The following is a 16,836-nucleotide window of genomic DNA, read 5'->3' as shown; positions in this document are numbered from 1 at the left end:
CCTGTTTTTACGCCAAGTTTGCCGGCTACGACGGCTGTTTAAATAAATTTGGCAGCGGTATTAATTGATCGAAATCGATATTTTTCGTATTTTCTATACCTATTTCCAGTTGCGTTTTGTGTCATTCTTCTTTTTACGCCAAAATTCGCCGGCTATACGATCTATCCTATTTTTTCTCATCCGTCTCTCTTTATTTTAATCCCCCCCATTTCGTAATCTAAACAAAGATCATTAAAAAACTGCGCTTTCTTCATTTAACTAAATAGTGCAAGAAAAAAAAAACCTCTCTCCTTGTTCCCCGCAGTGTGCAAAAAGCAGCGTTTACAAAAAAAAAAAAAAAAAAAAAAAAGGAATACCTCACAATTAAAAAAAAATAAGTACGCAAATATGTAACGTGAAATAGATACAGTGAAACGTCCCGTGATAAGAATTTAAAGGAAGTCTGTTGAATAAAAAAAAATCCAGCCCCCTCCCCCGCCCGGATGTGAAATGATAATTTTTCCTCAACTAAAATGCGTACACACCGAAAACTTATTTTAGTTATTTTGAAATTTAAAACTATTTGCCAAAAATTTAAATTAGATTTAGAGTTGCTTTAAAACTCTTCAGCGAGTTAAGTGGTTTTTTTCTGCAATTTAAAATGTTTCGCCAATTAAACAAAAAAGACACCAACTAGTATCTTTCAAAAAATGTAAAATAGTTCCTCAACTCTACTACTGTTTAGAGATAAAAACTGAATCTAAGCCTCAAATTGGAGAAAATTCTTTAATAATTTTGGTATTTCAAGGTTTGCATAATTATTTTGGAGATTTTACCAAAAACAACGAAAGCAAGCTTTGACACATACGTTTAATACCGCCGCAGGGGAAGTCAAGTACGCCGGAGTCTTCTTTCTACGCATGTGTACTTCGCAAGATGGCTACCACTCTTAGCAGACGACAGTTACCTGTAAAACCCAAAGCATTATAAGTTCCGCCAGATAGACTTATTTTAAAAGTTTCTAAGCATCGTTTAAAACTTAATCTCGGCTTTAATTTGAAGGAAACATTTTTATCTTTCCGTCTTTCACCGTTGGAAAAACTATTTTGAGAGGTTTTACCAAAATTGGTTAGGATAATTGCATTTATTGCTGACGAATCACATACAGTTACATTAAGCCGTAGTCTCTTTTTTGCGACGTTTCTAAGCGTGATAATTCATTGCTCGAATTGAAGGTTATATATATATATATATATATATATATATATATATATATATTACCTCCTTAAGAATTATCTGCGGTTTGAGAGTCTATTTGATTTTTTAAGCCACTCGTTTCTGATTTCATAATCATCTTCTTCAAGGATTAGGCATATAGCCTGTTCCGGCTTCTTGGTCGCCCCACCGCTTCCTGGGCCTACCACGGTCACGTTTGCCCCTTGGTCTGTAATAAAAGGCAGCTCTTGGAAGTCTCCCTCGTGCCATACGTCGAACATGGTTTTTCCAATCGTTACGATATTCCGTAATTTTTTCATTGAGGCTAAATATCTGTAATTTCCTTCGAATAGATTCATTCCTTATTTTGTCTAGGATAGTGCAGTTTTTCAGTGATCGCAAATATTTCATCTCTGTTGCTTGAATTCTACTAGTTTCTTGACTGTTCAAAGTCCATGTTTTAGAGCCGTATAAGTAAGGTTGGCACCGCCATAACCTTATAGAACTTCAGTTGTGTTTCCTTTCTCGTTTTTCCCTTTAGGGTTCTTGTAAAGGTTCCTCATAAGTGTTGAAACCTATGTAGTTTGTTTTGGACATCATTGTCATGGTCAAAGGTGATGTCACATCCTAGGTAGTTGAAGCTAGAATAAGCTAGAATAATTTTAAAGCTAGAATTCGTCTGTCAGGTCTTCTGCGCAAGATGGACGTCTCAAGAATTGATGGACATTTTCAACGATGTGTTTAAAAATTCATTTAAAATTTTCTAGTCCAAAATTTAGAATTTGGGATTCGACGTGCTGACCCCCGGGTTGAGTTTGATTTTCGTATATCACTGCAGAAAATTATTTCATCCGTGTAGTGAAGATGACGTCATAGAAGAAACGCAAATTAAGGTTAGCCTTGAAAAGTGGCTCAATTAGAATCGCAATTAAAATCAATTATATCTCCCGTTCTAAACAATTGAGATAAATGGAACAAACACTATCTTGTTCGGAAAGGAAAACCCTTTCCAACAATATGCAGTGGCAACCGGGCATTTTCCCGGTGGGCCGGTCATGTTTCGGACCGATCAGTTGTCTTGTCTACAAACAGTAAAATGTAAATACCACTACGTAAATTCTCCAGCTTCAATCCCTTTTTACGCGTGGGCTCAAGCCCGCGGATGGAGGATGCAAGGCCGTCGCCAAGAGGGCCGTTGGGGTGCTACACCAGCCCAGGTTTTCAGAAATGGGGCCGCCAATTTCATTTTAGTAATGCAATAAAAAACATAAAAACAAGGGCAGTATTTAAAAGTTAAAATACTTTTGTCCATTTTTCAATTTCATCTATGAATTGCAATTCACAATTACTTTACTTATGAATGGCAATTCACAATTGTTATGAATTGTAGTTCATAACAATTGCAATAAAAGTGACGATTGCAATAAGAAATTTTCAATAAAGCTTTAACATGAAATGCAATCTTAAAACACAATTTGGAGCATCCAAAATTCTGTATTATAAAGATTATTTAAGTAAAGGCCTCCTAAATGTGCGTTTCTAACATTTTTTTTTTTTTTTTTTGCCAAAAATAAAATATTCAGTTTCTCTCACTCAATATCCCACGAAGGGTTAAAACCCACGGTTGAAGACTCTTCAGTTTAAAAATAATTATATAAAAAAAATATGATTCTCAGGGGCCTCCGGCACACCGACCTTTTCTACCATTTACCTTTCCTATTTTTTTAAAAATGAAAAATATCATCCTGAAAATCAGAGTTATGTATATAAAAAATACACAGTCCCCCCCCCCCCGAAATATGGCTTAACTAGGAGAAAAATTAAAATATAGCGAACGAGATTGAAAGTAATGAAACTAATAGTCACACCAGTAGTTCTAAGTGTTTGAATGTAAAAATCGTGTATGAATTGAAAATTGAAACAAAACTTTATCAAGAGGTGAAGAAGGAATGATATTTAAAATAAAATAGAGTGAAAAAAAAAAAGACCAAAGATCATTAAAATTACTTAAGGTCCCCAAAGCACCAGATCGGTTCAATAAAAGTTTTTTTTTTTACCTGGGACCACAGATAGCTTGCATTTCAAGCAAATAAAAATACTAGGCTGGAAATTGAAAGTTTTATTATGGAAAATCTAAATGTAAATGGTTTTGAAGAAAAACACTGTTGGAGGGTGTTTCATATTTTTTATTAATAAAATAAATAAAAGAAGATTAACACGTAGGCAAAAGGCGGGAAGAGAGGGATCTAAAAGCTTATAATCTTCGTTTTTAGTCACCAAAGCTTGCCTAAACTGCGTTTTTGAAACTTTTTAAGGAATTTCTGAGAAAAACTCCCGAACCCCATTTCCTAGTTTAACGTCATTAAAGATGGCCTACAACAACGCATTTGGGATTTCAGCTTCGAAAAACTTCGAGGAGAGTTTTTCCGCCGCAATCGACCTTGAAACGTTCCCACCCCATCATTAAAGAACGTCAGAAATCAGTGTCGAAACAATTGCGGAGGCCCCCTAAGCATTTCCTTCCCATAATATCATCGAAGATCGCCTGAAATTACCTTTTTTGGGATTCCATCTCAAAAAAAAGGAGGAAAACCTCTAAATCCCTACCATAACATCATGACAGAAAATATTTTGACCTATTCCCAAAAGTTAAATTAAAAACTCAAATTTAAATCTAAACACCACACACCAAGCAATTTTTGCAATTGGCCATAGTCCCTTTTCTATCGATCTACTTGGTTTCTTACTTTCAGATTCTGTATCATGTAAAAGTCCATGTCATGGTGTCATGGACTCACAGGTACACCAGACCTTTATATCTTCCATTGTCCACTTAAATCATCTTTCCGCATTAAATATTACCCCTATAATTTCTCTTTCCGAAGTTTCGATTGTTTACCGGGTGAAAGCCCTCGATCCTCTCTTCTTAGTAACATTATGAACGATCGTTTATAACTCCGTTTTCGAATCTACATTCTACAGCATCGAAAATTTTCAAAGAAAGTCCCCCCCCCCACTCCCCCTTCGTCATCATCAGTAAAGCACGTCAGAAATCTCGTTTTTAATGCTTCAGTTTCGAAAAAATTCCAAGGAGAGCCTCGCCATAACTCCTTCTCCTAAAATCATCGAAGGTCGGTAATAGTTTCGTTTTTGGAACTTAACTTTTGAGTAACTGTCCATGTCCTAGTTAAACAAAAAAAACAAAAACAAAAACAAAAAAAAGCTTACAATTACCTATTTAAGATTTCAATTAAAAAAAAAAAAAATTCTTGGTGGATGTTGCTCGAATCTCTCTTTTCCCTAGCATCACCCAAAATCTTTTAAAACTGCGTTTTCAGAGCTAATATTTTGAAATTTTCCCAGACCCCATCTTCCTAACATAATTGAAGATAATATATAAAGGCAAGTTCGGAGTTTCACTTCCGAAAAGTTGCCGGAGGGGGATCCTCGAACCTCGGTTCTCCCTAACATCGCCAGAGATCATCTAAAATTGCGTTTTTAGGATCACAATTTGAAAATTTTTCCGAGGGAGAGACCCCGACCCCATATTTATGACTCAATGTTAAACTTATAATTAGGTTTCTAAAGCTAATATTTAATGACTCCCATATACAAGAAAATCAATCTACTCCCCATCTCTCTCTGTATTGATACATGTGTTTGACAAAATTAAGGGATCACACACACCCCTCGCCTCCCTAATAAACTCTCTATTCTAACTGAAGTAATGTTAGAAGATATCATTAGGGAAGTAATCAATACAGCACCAGGCACGTAAAAATACTTAGATTATTACAATCACCTCTTTTTTTACAAACAAAGGTTTAGCTTATCTTGTAATTAAACAACCATTAAAACACAGAAAAGAATCTCATCTGTTAAATTTTATTTAAAAGAAAGTATTTTTTTTTTTTGAATAATTTCCTCACATTTAAGTGATATCGTTTCCCAATCATTTTTGTAAAAATTAGTATCTATAGAAGCTATGAGGCCGCGCCATCCCTTTATGCCAGGGCCGATATCTTTAACTAATCCGCCACTGACAATATGTAATGTTAGTGGGTGAGGGGATTTTTTACCCCCTTATTAGGCGAAAAACGTGAAAAACCGTTAAATTTGAGCATAATTAGCTAATTTTGAAAAAAAAATTCGAAATTTAGAATTTCGGCTTTAATGTGCGGATCCCCGGGGTGCGTTCATACTTTGTGCCGATTTTCAGGGCTATGGGGTCTTCGAGCCATCGAGTACAAAGAAACAAACAAACAAACAAAAAAAAAAAAACATTGTTTCTCTTATTGATAATTGAAGACAGAATCGTATTAACACGTGTTTAATTATTTTCATTGACTAACAGCTAATTCGTATTGTAATAAGGCTAAACTTTTCAAATGTCTTTCCTTTCATATCATGTACAAAATTAAATTTATGATTTGCTTTGGGCACATTTTATTTGGATTATGTTTGAGACTTGAAGTAAAGCAACGAAAATATATTTATTTCTCAGTTAAATAATTGGCCTCAGACAATTTTCTGTTCACTCACTCACTGAAAACTCATTAATAAATCTCAACAATTAAGCGAAATCGTTTTCTCAGAAGTTATTGCTTGTAATTTTACATTCTACCTTAATAGAAACTTTCATCAGAGTGAAATTTGATTCCTTCCGACTTGAAATGGAAAATTGGAAAAGCTTAAAACTCCACTTAGAGGATTTTTCCGAAATGCTAAGAGTATCTCTTTATTGAAAGTAAGTTGAGAAACCCGACGATAATTACTATTTTTATAATTAAAACTAACGAATTCTTAGTAAGCGTGACTTCGTCGATTTAAGTTAAAGTTCTGAAGATGCGTTGTAATAAGATTAAATTTAATTATATATTTGTTATATTTTTTAAATTTTTATTATAATGAGTATGCCAGATCTTTCAGAAAAAAAGAGATGAATATAGTTAGTGTCAAAGAGCTTTTTAAAGCTAAAAAGTGCTCAGCAATGTCATTCAAAAACATGATTAATTTAAACAAAATGCAGGGGAAAGGGGGCACACGTGTGAGCACGAGCATTGTGAACATGGTATATTTTGTTAGGATAATGACAAGCAAAAAATCTTGAAAAAATCTCAAGTAATGGCAGTACCAGTCCTTCTTTTTGACAAAACTTTTAGAGCAAATAGCCAGTTTATGTTCATGTGGAGACATAGAGTAAAGAAATATACATAGACAGGCCCCGTCTATGTTAAAAAGGAAATGCAATTTAAGCCGGAATTATTCGATACAGCGGTGCAATGATGAGCGGGGTTATGATAACATGATCACTTCGCGAGAATAGTTTTCACCAATCTCGCAAAGGGGCCGTATAAAGTAGCTAGCGGATTGGTTTTCATTTTAATTCATGTTTTAATGCAATTTCGAAACCGTGCTACATAAACTTGCAACGATATCTGAGGTAAAATTAACAACCAATTGAGATTCAGTAACAGAGTGTTTTGAATCAAGATGTATCTCAAGAAACTAAGGATCTTGGGATACAGCGGTAAAACTTCCGTCTTCATTTCTTAGTATACCAGGGCTTCTCTATGTAATTTCTTTACTCTATGTGTGGGGACAACTTCTTTGTTTTAGCAGATGCGGATGAAATTTTTGACTAAAAACGTATTTTAAGCTAACTAATAATTTAAAATTAATTATTGCAAACCGTTACACGAACATTCTAGTAATTTCACGACAATGTGTGTATTTAGATTTTTAATTAAATTAACAATTCTTTGTTTTTGAAAATTACTTTTAAGGTAGATAACGGGTCACTTGTAAACATAACATATGGGGGCACACGTGAACAGCTCCCATATCCTCTTCGTAATGTAATATTAGTGTTGGGTTATTATAAGCGTTTAAAAAAAGGTGTAAAGATTTATAATTATTATTTTCGTATAATAAGCTTGTTTATTTATTGTTCTTTTTTATTAAAGAATTATTCATTAATTATTTTTTTTATTTTAGGATTTTTTAAGTTTAAAATTTCTTTGTTACGAAATAGTGTGCCAAAAATGTATTGTCCCATGATATTTACAAGAAAAAGTAGGCAAAGTATTTTCTTTTAACTAAAAACTAAAGTTCAAATAATTTTTAAATTCTTCATCATATATGTATGAAGCTTATACGTGTTTTATAACAAGAATAAACTTTATATAATAAACTATTCTTTGCATTGTTTAGTCTCAAAAGTAGTTTTCTTGTCTATCCATTAATTAGAACATGCTACGAAACTTTGAATTTCGACCGCGGGCAGGTTTATGCAGTTCAAGAAAGTCTCTAATTCACAGTTACTGCACAATTAATACTGACTCAGTATTGGGTACAAAACCTTCAATTTAATTGGTATGTTTCATCTTCAAGAGCTTTTCGCTGAAATATGATGCTTTTCCTGAATTTTTCAATCGTTTTCACATGTGTCCCAGCTTTGATCACTTTTACCCTTCTAGAGGGGTACATTTGAAGAATTGAAATTAAAAAAAAAAAATCCATAAAGTAATTTTTTTTTTTTTTTTTTCAAATTTCAAAAACTTCCAGGTCACTGAAAAAAGACTAGTCAATCATCGGGACACATTTGCGTTGAAAAATTTACACTAATTTTTGAGAAATAAAGAGATGAAAAAAAAAATGTGCCCCCGTTTCCATTACTAATGAAAAAGATGTAGAGTACACACGTATTTATAACAAGTAGTTGTTTTCCTGAAGAATATTATGGCTATTTCAATGCCGTAATTTCGAACACATTTCTGCTAATCACTATTTCTATGGTTGATATTTCTTCATTAAAATCCTAATTCAAATGCTCTCAAAATAAAATTAATCTGCTTTGTGAAAAATGCATTACTTCTACTCCCTGCAGAGCAACATAATTTTTTTTTCACCCTTTAGTCGCCTCTGCAAATCGCATCTTTCATAATTAAAATGTTCAAGAACCGAATCGTTGAAACCACGAATGATAAATTGCATTTCATTGTTCGAGCAAAAATCTGTACTTTGAGACGCAGCACCGTTAGCTAACAAGGGATTAATTATGAAAATGGAAACATAAAGAGATTTAATGCACTGCAATATGTTCAAAGTGGTTTCTACAACAAGTACTTATACATTTTTGCTACATTTGTTGTGATTAAATACATTTAAGAGTGTATGTTTTTTTTTTTTTTTTTGCAGATACACAATAATAATAAATATATTATACGTTTTTTGTGGTAAGTTTGGTTTACTAATTGTGCATTAGCTACCAGTTTGTTTGGCTCTCTTGGCTACCTTAAGAGGTTTTACGCCTGCAGCTCATGTGATTCCTATTCCGGGCTGATGAGTGCTAAAAAGCACGAAACTGTAGTCCTCGGATGGAATAACTGAGCTGGTGGTGCATTTTAAATATTATACGTTATTAAAAGACTTTTAATTGCATTACTGCACATGGCGAAGTTTTTGGAAAAAATTGTGTTGTATTTATTGTCACTAACAAATTGTTCTAAGAATGATTAAATGTAAAGGTAAATTGAAGCTGTTAGGGGTTCTGGATACTGTTTTCACTTCCTTTTACAAAAAAAGGAAGTACTGTATTCGCGAAAAAATTTTCACCAAAAAATCGGCCTTAATTTCCATTTTGCTCACCCCCAAATGAATGTTGAATTTTTTTTTCAACCTGACCGCACGTGGATATGTGCCTAGGAACGTACAGACACCCGAAACATCCATTTTGATGATCCCCGAGTTAATTACAACGAGTTTTCTCTTGACGTTTGTATGTACGTATGTATGTGCGTATGTGCTTATGTATGTATGTGTGTATGTATGTCGCATAACTCAGGAACGAAATGTCCTAGAGTTGAAATTTGGTACATAGACTCCTAGTGGCGTCTAGTTGTGCACCTTCCTTTTTGGTTGCATTCGTATGCTTCAAAGGGGGTCTTTTGCCACTTTTTTGGGGGAAATCATTGTTAATTTCGATGTAAACTCACGTGGTGTTATAATTTGGCGGACACTTAGCGATATATCACCAGTCTTTTGTTCGCCAAGTTTTGTCGCCATCAAAATATCTGGTTTTAATTTGGCCACTGTTGGTGATATTTAAAGAGTAAACTATTGAATCATATTAAAACTGCCAATAATGAGAAAATGACATTAAATTGGAGTAAAAGGAAGTCATGTGATGCACACATCAGCTCATTACAAGATATTATCTAGTTGAAAAAAAGGCTAAATGTACTTCAAAGCGATGGAAGAGCCTGAGTTTTTGCTCTTTCTTGAAACACAAGGTGCGTATTATCCACATCCAGTATTTGGAGAGGACACTAAGTGAGTTGTGCTAGGAATACGGAGGTGATAAGATATCGATGTGTGACATTTACAAAAATAGCAATAATGACATGGTGATTGTAGTATTTTGTCATGTGCTGTGGAGAAATGTATTCACATGGTGGTGTTTTTATTACTACTCAGCAGAAATGTCGCATTAAGTTCCGTTTTGAACGACTCGTGACATTTATAAGAATAGTAATAATGACATGGTGAGGACAGTATTTTGTCATGTGCTGTGGAGAAATGTATTCACATGGTGGTGTTTTTATTACTACTCAGCAGAAATGTCGCATTAAGTTCCGTTTTGAACGACTCGTGACATTTATAAGAATAGTAATAATGACATGGTGAGGATAGTATTTTGTCATGTGCTGTGGAGAAATGTTTTCACATGGTGGTGTTTTTATTACTACTCAGCAGAAATGTCGCATTAAGTTCCGTTTTGAACGACTCGTGACATTTATAAGAATAGTAATAATGACATGGTGAGGATAATATTTTGTCATGTGTTGTGGAGAAAGATATTCACATGGTGGCGTTTTTATTACTACTCAGCAGAAATGTCGCATTAAGTTCCAACTTGAACGACTCATGACATTTGCAAGAATAGTAATAATGACATGGTGAGGATAGTATTTTTACATATGTTGGTGAGTAATGTATTCATATAGTGGTGTTTTTATTACTACTCAGCAGAAATTTCGCATTCAGTTCCAACTTGGACGACATGAACCTGTTAGGCAATAACAACTATTCACGTTGTAAAGGTTTTACATTCCTACCGGAAGTTTGATGGGCTACTGCATGTTTATGTACTAAACACTTTAAACATTCGTAGATGGACTCGCTCACTTGAGCGATATTTTCATTGTTGTAATGGTATGTTATGGTCAGTATTTTTGGCTGCAAGGGACGAAAAATGTCTCCTTTTTAAGCAATTTTAACTTGTAACATTCTATTGAAATAATGTTGCAAAAGGAAGGGACTCAGAATGCGCAGCCAAAATTCTTGTAGCCGGTGTATTTGTAAGGTACAACGTTAATCAGAGTAAAAATGTTGGTTCTAAATATATGTAATTATTTTACTCTGAAATATAATTGTAAATGGCGCATAGATATTTCATTCAATTTAAAGCTCGTATTTTTTTTTTAGTTAAGTTTAGTTTAATAGATTATTATTCCGTAATATGTTTTTCAAACTCAATGCAATTTATGATACTAATCTAAACCATAACGTTTCTTAATGATAACTACCCCCCCCCCCCCTCCTCCTGTTTTTTTTTTTTTTTTTTTGGAGAAAACAATTGTGAGACTTTATAATGGTTCACTGTTCAATAAATACAAATGCTGTTTTCAAAATCACTTTATTAAGACAATACCATGTAGTTTAGAAACTTAGTGATTAATTTGGTCACTTTATCAAGCAATTCCTGCAACAGTTGCTTTTTCAACGAAACACTTCACCCAAATCCAGTTTATTATAACTACAAAAAATAATGTTCATTACAGTAATTACTTTATGCGGAACATTTTCTGTATTAAAAAAAGGCAACTTAAAGCGTAAAGCCAAATATTCTGTCCAAAACTTAATTTCATATCATGCTTCTAATTTGAATTTCTAAATCAGATCTGGAACATTATGATGTTTCTTACTAAGGGTTTATGTTCTCTAAGATTAGAAAGCGAAAAACTAAAAATAAACATGGAAAGCAACTCTTCTTACAAAAATTAAAAGATGTAAACCTCGTCTTGAAATAACTATCTCTAAGGTATTTTGGAAACTAGAGACCCAAATGGAGAAAAATAAAACAAAATGTATTTTCCTTCGAAACATGAGCTTTTCTGTTGAACTGCTTAACTTAGAAATATGATGGTGAAATTAATTGCTCACCAGATAAATCCTTTGAGCTTGAAGTTTTAGCCCCAATTTTTATATTCAACTAGCTTTGATACGCAGACAGCGAACGGTATATTAAACATTTTTTAACTGCTATGGAAATTCGTTTGAAACTGTCGTCAGTTATAGTTTAGATTGCTTTAGAATTTTTGCGATGATTTAAGTTAAAAAGAAACGCATGCAAAGGAAAGTTATAGTTTTTGTTTAAGGAAAAAAATATTTGCTTCATATAAACATATTATTATATGTTGAATGGATTTTTAAAATTGAATTCCACAAAATGTAATATAATTCGAAAAGAAAAGTTTTTTTTATAACAACATAAGATTATTATAAGATAGATATTAACCCATTAGAAAAGTAACCACAAGACTCTTAGTAAAATAATATTTTTGTAGAACACTTTTTGCCCAATTTTTGTTGGATTATTCCGTTAAATATTCCTGAAATAATACAATTATGTAGGACAGAGGTTAACTTTTTTGACTGTCGGCATCCTTTGAAGACTTAGAATTTTCTCACGGCATACTAGACCATCTCTATTGCGCAAATAACTAGTAAGTCGTTATAGTTGTTAACATTTTCAGGCGTGGTTATTTCCTGGGTATAGAGTATTAGCTATAACACACAAAATGTCTGGTTTCAGGGGGGTTTCTCCCACACGGTTCAGGCACATATGTGCAGCATATGCAGCACAGAATCATATCCTACTCCAAAATACTCCGGTATTATATTATAAGGACAAGCGTTAAGAAGGTTAACTATGGTCCTACCGTACTACTAGCTAATTTTCTAGGGTATCGAAATTTGGAAAACAAATAACGGCACACAACAACAGTTTTCTTTCTAAATTCGTCAACTACTTAATTTAGTTTTAAAGAACAGTATGCAACTCTTGTTACTCCAGCAAAGCTTCAGGGTAGCATATAGAAACAAAATTTATCGTAAACGAAGATTAGTTGGTTTTTCCCCACTCTTCTGGAACAACTTTAGCTACACTGTTGCACTGTTATGTGGTAGTTATAAATGGCTTGTTGATAACGCTTTATTATCAGTTAGTCTTTTTGATGACGATGAATGATGATCCAGGGAATTTTTGATATACTGTATCAAATGAGCTGATGTGTGCATCACATGACTTCCTTTAACTCCAATTTAATGTAATTTTTCCATTATTGGCAATTTTAACCTGATTCAATAGTTTACTCACTAAATATCACCAACAGTGGCCAAATCAATAAAAAGATTTTTAAAAAGAAAATCGCCAAGATGGCGACAAATTTTGGCGACCCAAAGACTGGCGATATATCGCCAAGTGTCCGCTAAATTATAACACCACTTGAGTTTACATCGGCATTAACAATGATTTCCCCTCAAAAAGGGGCAAAAGATCCCCTTAGCAGCATCCGAAAGCCACCAAAAGGGAAGGTGCACAACTAGACCCCACTAGGAGTCCACGTACCGAATTTCAACTTTATAGGACTTTTCCGTTCTTGAGTTATGCGGCATACATACGCTCATACGCACATACGTACATCCGCACATACGCATATACATACATACATACATGCATACATACGTACATACAGACGTCACGAGAAAACTCGTTGTAATTAATTCGGGGATCTTCAAAATGGATATTTCGAGTGCCTGTACGTTCTTAGGCATGTATCCACGTGTGGTCGAATCAAAAAAAAAAAAAAACATTCATTTGGGGGTGAGCAAAAAGAAATTAAGGCCGATTTTTGAGTGAAAACTTTTTCGAGAATACAATATTTCCTTTTTTGTAAAAGGAAGTAAAAATGGAGGATTACCGGGCACTATTGAGCGCACACACCTTACATATATACTAATATCACGGACACTTCTCGGCTCCCCTTACCTATTTCTACGTCATCACAGGGTGCAGTGGCACTCAGTTTGATAACCCCTGATGTAGGGGATTGTAGGGCAAAGTGAAACAGTTAAGATAACTTTTTTTTTTTTTCAAAATGAACAACTTGAAAATTTGTGTATGAAAATTACAGTACATAAAGAAAGCACAGTATATTTTATAACAAAGCTTGCACTGAAACGTTATTTTTCATTTTGGCAAATTTTTACCTCAAAATTTTTCACGTCTTTTTTTTATGGTGCAATCTAGCGAATGAATGCTTTTTATCAGTATCGTTTCACTGTACTTTTCTGCTAAAATTTCATAAGAAAAAGTATGAGTAATAATCATAAGTGCTATAAGGTAATGTGGCAAAACGCTGCAAGTTGAATTAAAACACCAATTTGCCTAATATATTTGGATCCAAAATTCTGACTGCAACACATTTTTTTACACAATTTAAAATGTAGTGTGTACTTTGTACAGCGCAAGTAAACAAACTTACGAACACCTTTTATTCATGGCATGAGCATGACGATTCAAAACCCGCTGTATTTGTTTCACGAAAAAATATAGCTTATTTCTGAGTCATATTTCTACTTCAATCTAAGAGCAAGATGGTACTACAAAATATTTAACTCAAATCTAAGTTTACTTTTTTTTTTGTATGTCTTAAATCTTTTAGTTATAAATCGTGCTTGTAGTTCCCAGTTGTTGCATTGCAGAAGAGAAATTAATAACATTCTCTAGAAGAAAATTCTTTTCAGAAGAAGAAACTAAAATAAATCTGAAAACTTAGTTTAGCGACTCTTTCTACGTCTGATCTCTGGGGAGACGACAAAATTTATTTTTCTCTACTTGTGAATCTCTTGTAGCATTTTTTAACATAAAGTGAAATAAATTGAGGAGTAGTTCTTAATTAAGTCTCATGTTTCTGAGAATTGTGCCGTATAGTTTCAAAACGTATACCTTCCGTTCCCAAACTCATTTCGCTAAGAAAAAGGTTAAAAAATATATAAGATTCAAATAAAAAGATATCATTATAAATAAATTCAGTTCTTATGTAACAAATAAATACCTTTGTGCTTTGAAATTAAATGAATGAAATAGTACCAACGTTTTAATGCACAAAAATTTCAAAATACTGCAGACACGGTTTTCAGGGTTACAATGAATCCCTTTTTAATAGAAACGAGCTGAAGTGTGCATCACATGACTTCCTTTTACTCCAATTTAATGTCATTTCCCCATCATTGGCAATTTTAATGTGATTCAATTCAATTGTTTACTCTCTAAATATCCCCAACAGTGGCCAAATTAAAATCAAATTTAAAAAAAATAAATCGCCAAATTTGTCGCCAAGTTGGCGAAAAAAGTTGGCGATCTAAAGACTGGCGAGTGTTCAACAAATTATAACACCACTTGAGTTTACATCGAAATTAACAATGATTTCCCCTAAAAAATGGGCAAAAGACCCTCTTAGAAACATCCGAATGCAACCAAAATTGAAGGTGAACAACTAGGTCTCACTAGGAGTCTACGTACTAAATTTCAACTTTCTAGGACATACCGTTTTTAAATTATGCGAGATACATACACACATACGCACATACGCACATACATACGTACATACGGACGTCACGAGAAAAGTCGTTGTAATTAACTCGGGGGTCGTCGAAATGGATATTTCTGGTGTCTGTACGTTCCTAGGCATATATACACGTGTGGTCGGGTCGAAAAAAAAAACTCAACATTCATTCGGGGGTGAGAAAAATGGAAATTAAGGCCAATTTTTTAATGAAAATTTTTTCGCAAATACAATGCTTCCTTTTTTGAAAAAGGAAGTAAAAAGTGTGAGCCATTTTGAATGAGTTTACTCGGATGACTTTTCATCCAAAAGCTCATACTTCTTTGCATTGAAAAAGGGGTTCATCGTAACCCTAAAACACGTGTCTGCGCTAATTTTCACTTTTTCTGCATTAAAACTTTGAGATTTCATTCATTTAACATTCAGTGTTTGTTTTCTTCATTTGAAAGCAATAGGTTTATCAGGGGGTATTTGGAAATGTAGTTTTTATCTTATAAATATAAATTATTTAAAAACCTCTTGTATGAAATTAGCTATAACATTTTGTGTATTATAGCTAAGACTTTATATCCCGGAAATAACCAGGACTGAGAACTTTAACCTGAAATTACTTCGTTTGCGTATTAATGGCTTTCATATACAAAATCTACTATCACCAAATAATCCTTAAGCCATGACTTTGATATACAATGAGTGACCCCCTCCCAAGTCCTCCCCTTCTCGGGCTTCTCAGGAATAACCTTTCGGCCAGGGCCCGTCTCGTACCGAAGGAACAATTCACACCACTTGAAAAAAGATAAATAAACGAGTTCCTTAAGCGTTTTAACTAACAGTTGAGTTGCTTGAGTTTGTCCTATATAAAGTTATATTGTAATAAATATCCTTTTTAAGGCAGATTATGTTGGCTGATATTATTTGACCACGGATTATATGTAATCTGGCAATCTGCCAAGTAAAGACGATTTCATCTGATTCTATCTAGCAGGGTTAGATAGAATCTATCTATCGAAAATAGCGATGGGACATTGATACACGAGTTTTATCATGTCACTAGTGCCTTATTCATTTCTTGCATTGCCAAAAATAAAATAAATGGAATTAAAAATAGTTACCATGGAAACAACAAAAAGAAAATACAATATTTTCATTTCGTTCGGGAACGTTAAAGCAAAATGGTAAGCTCAAAACTTTGTTGTGAATAAATAAATCAATTAATTATTGCCGTGAGAATATAGATCGAATCTACTTTAGTTTTAAAAAATGTTGCTGCGAGCAAATTTTTCGTTTTTACAAAACTAAGGCTGAGTAATAGAGATGCAAAAGTCACATCTGAAACAAACCAATTAACACCCCTATAAACTAATGGATACGTCCATTTCCGCCTATAAACCGGATATTAGCCTTTCCGTGGAATTGATGGTCAAACTGTACCATTAATTTATATCTCAGCTGGTGATATTCAAACTGCACAGTAAGTGTTTTGTAGTAAGTTACCGCCCTAAAGCCAGGGCTAAGGCAGAAATACTACACCGCCAGCTCAGTTATTCCATCAATAAATAATGATGGAATAACTGAGCTGGTGGTGTATTTTAAGTATTCACAGTAAGTGGTTTTGCACAAAAGTTCATCGACAATTTTCAGTTCTCGTATTTTTTTTTTTCCTTTCCATAATAATAATTTTGAAATAATAACAATAAAATGAGGGGGAGAAAAGTATTGATGCATTATTTTATTTATTATTTTTGAACAATTTAAAATATTTATAAATGAAAAAAATCAGAAATTACGTTTTTCATTGCTTTATAATTCTAATTTGTTTTCACCAAGGTTACGTGTGTGCGATTATACATATGCAGTTCATATTCTTTACTAATAATAAAGCGGAAAGTCTCTCTGTCTGGATGTCTGTAGGATGTCTGTGAAGCGCATACCGCCTAGACCGTTCGGC

Source organism: Uloborus diversus, chromosome 5 (assembly GCF_026930045.1).
Source record: "Uloborus diversus isolate 005 chromosome 5, Udiv.v.3.1, whole genome shotgun sequence".
NCBI classification, from domain to species: Eukaryota; Metazoa; Arthropoda; class Arachnida; order Araneae; family Uloboridae; genus Uloborus; species Uloborus diversus.
This window is presented reverse-complemented; position numbering follows the sequence as displayed.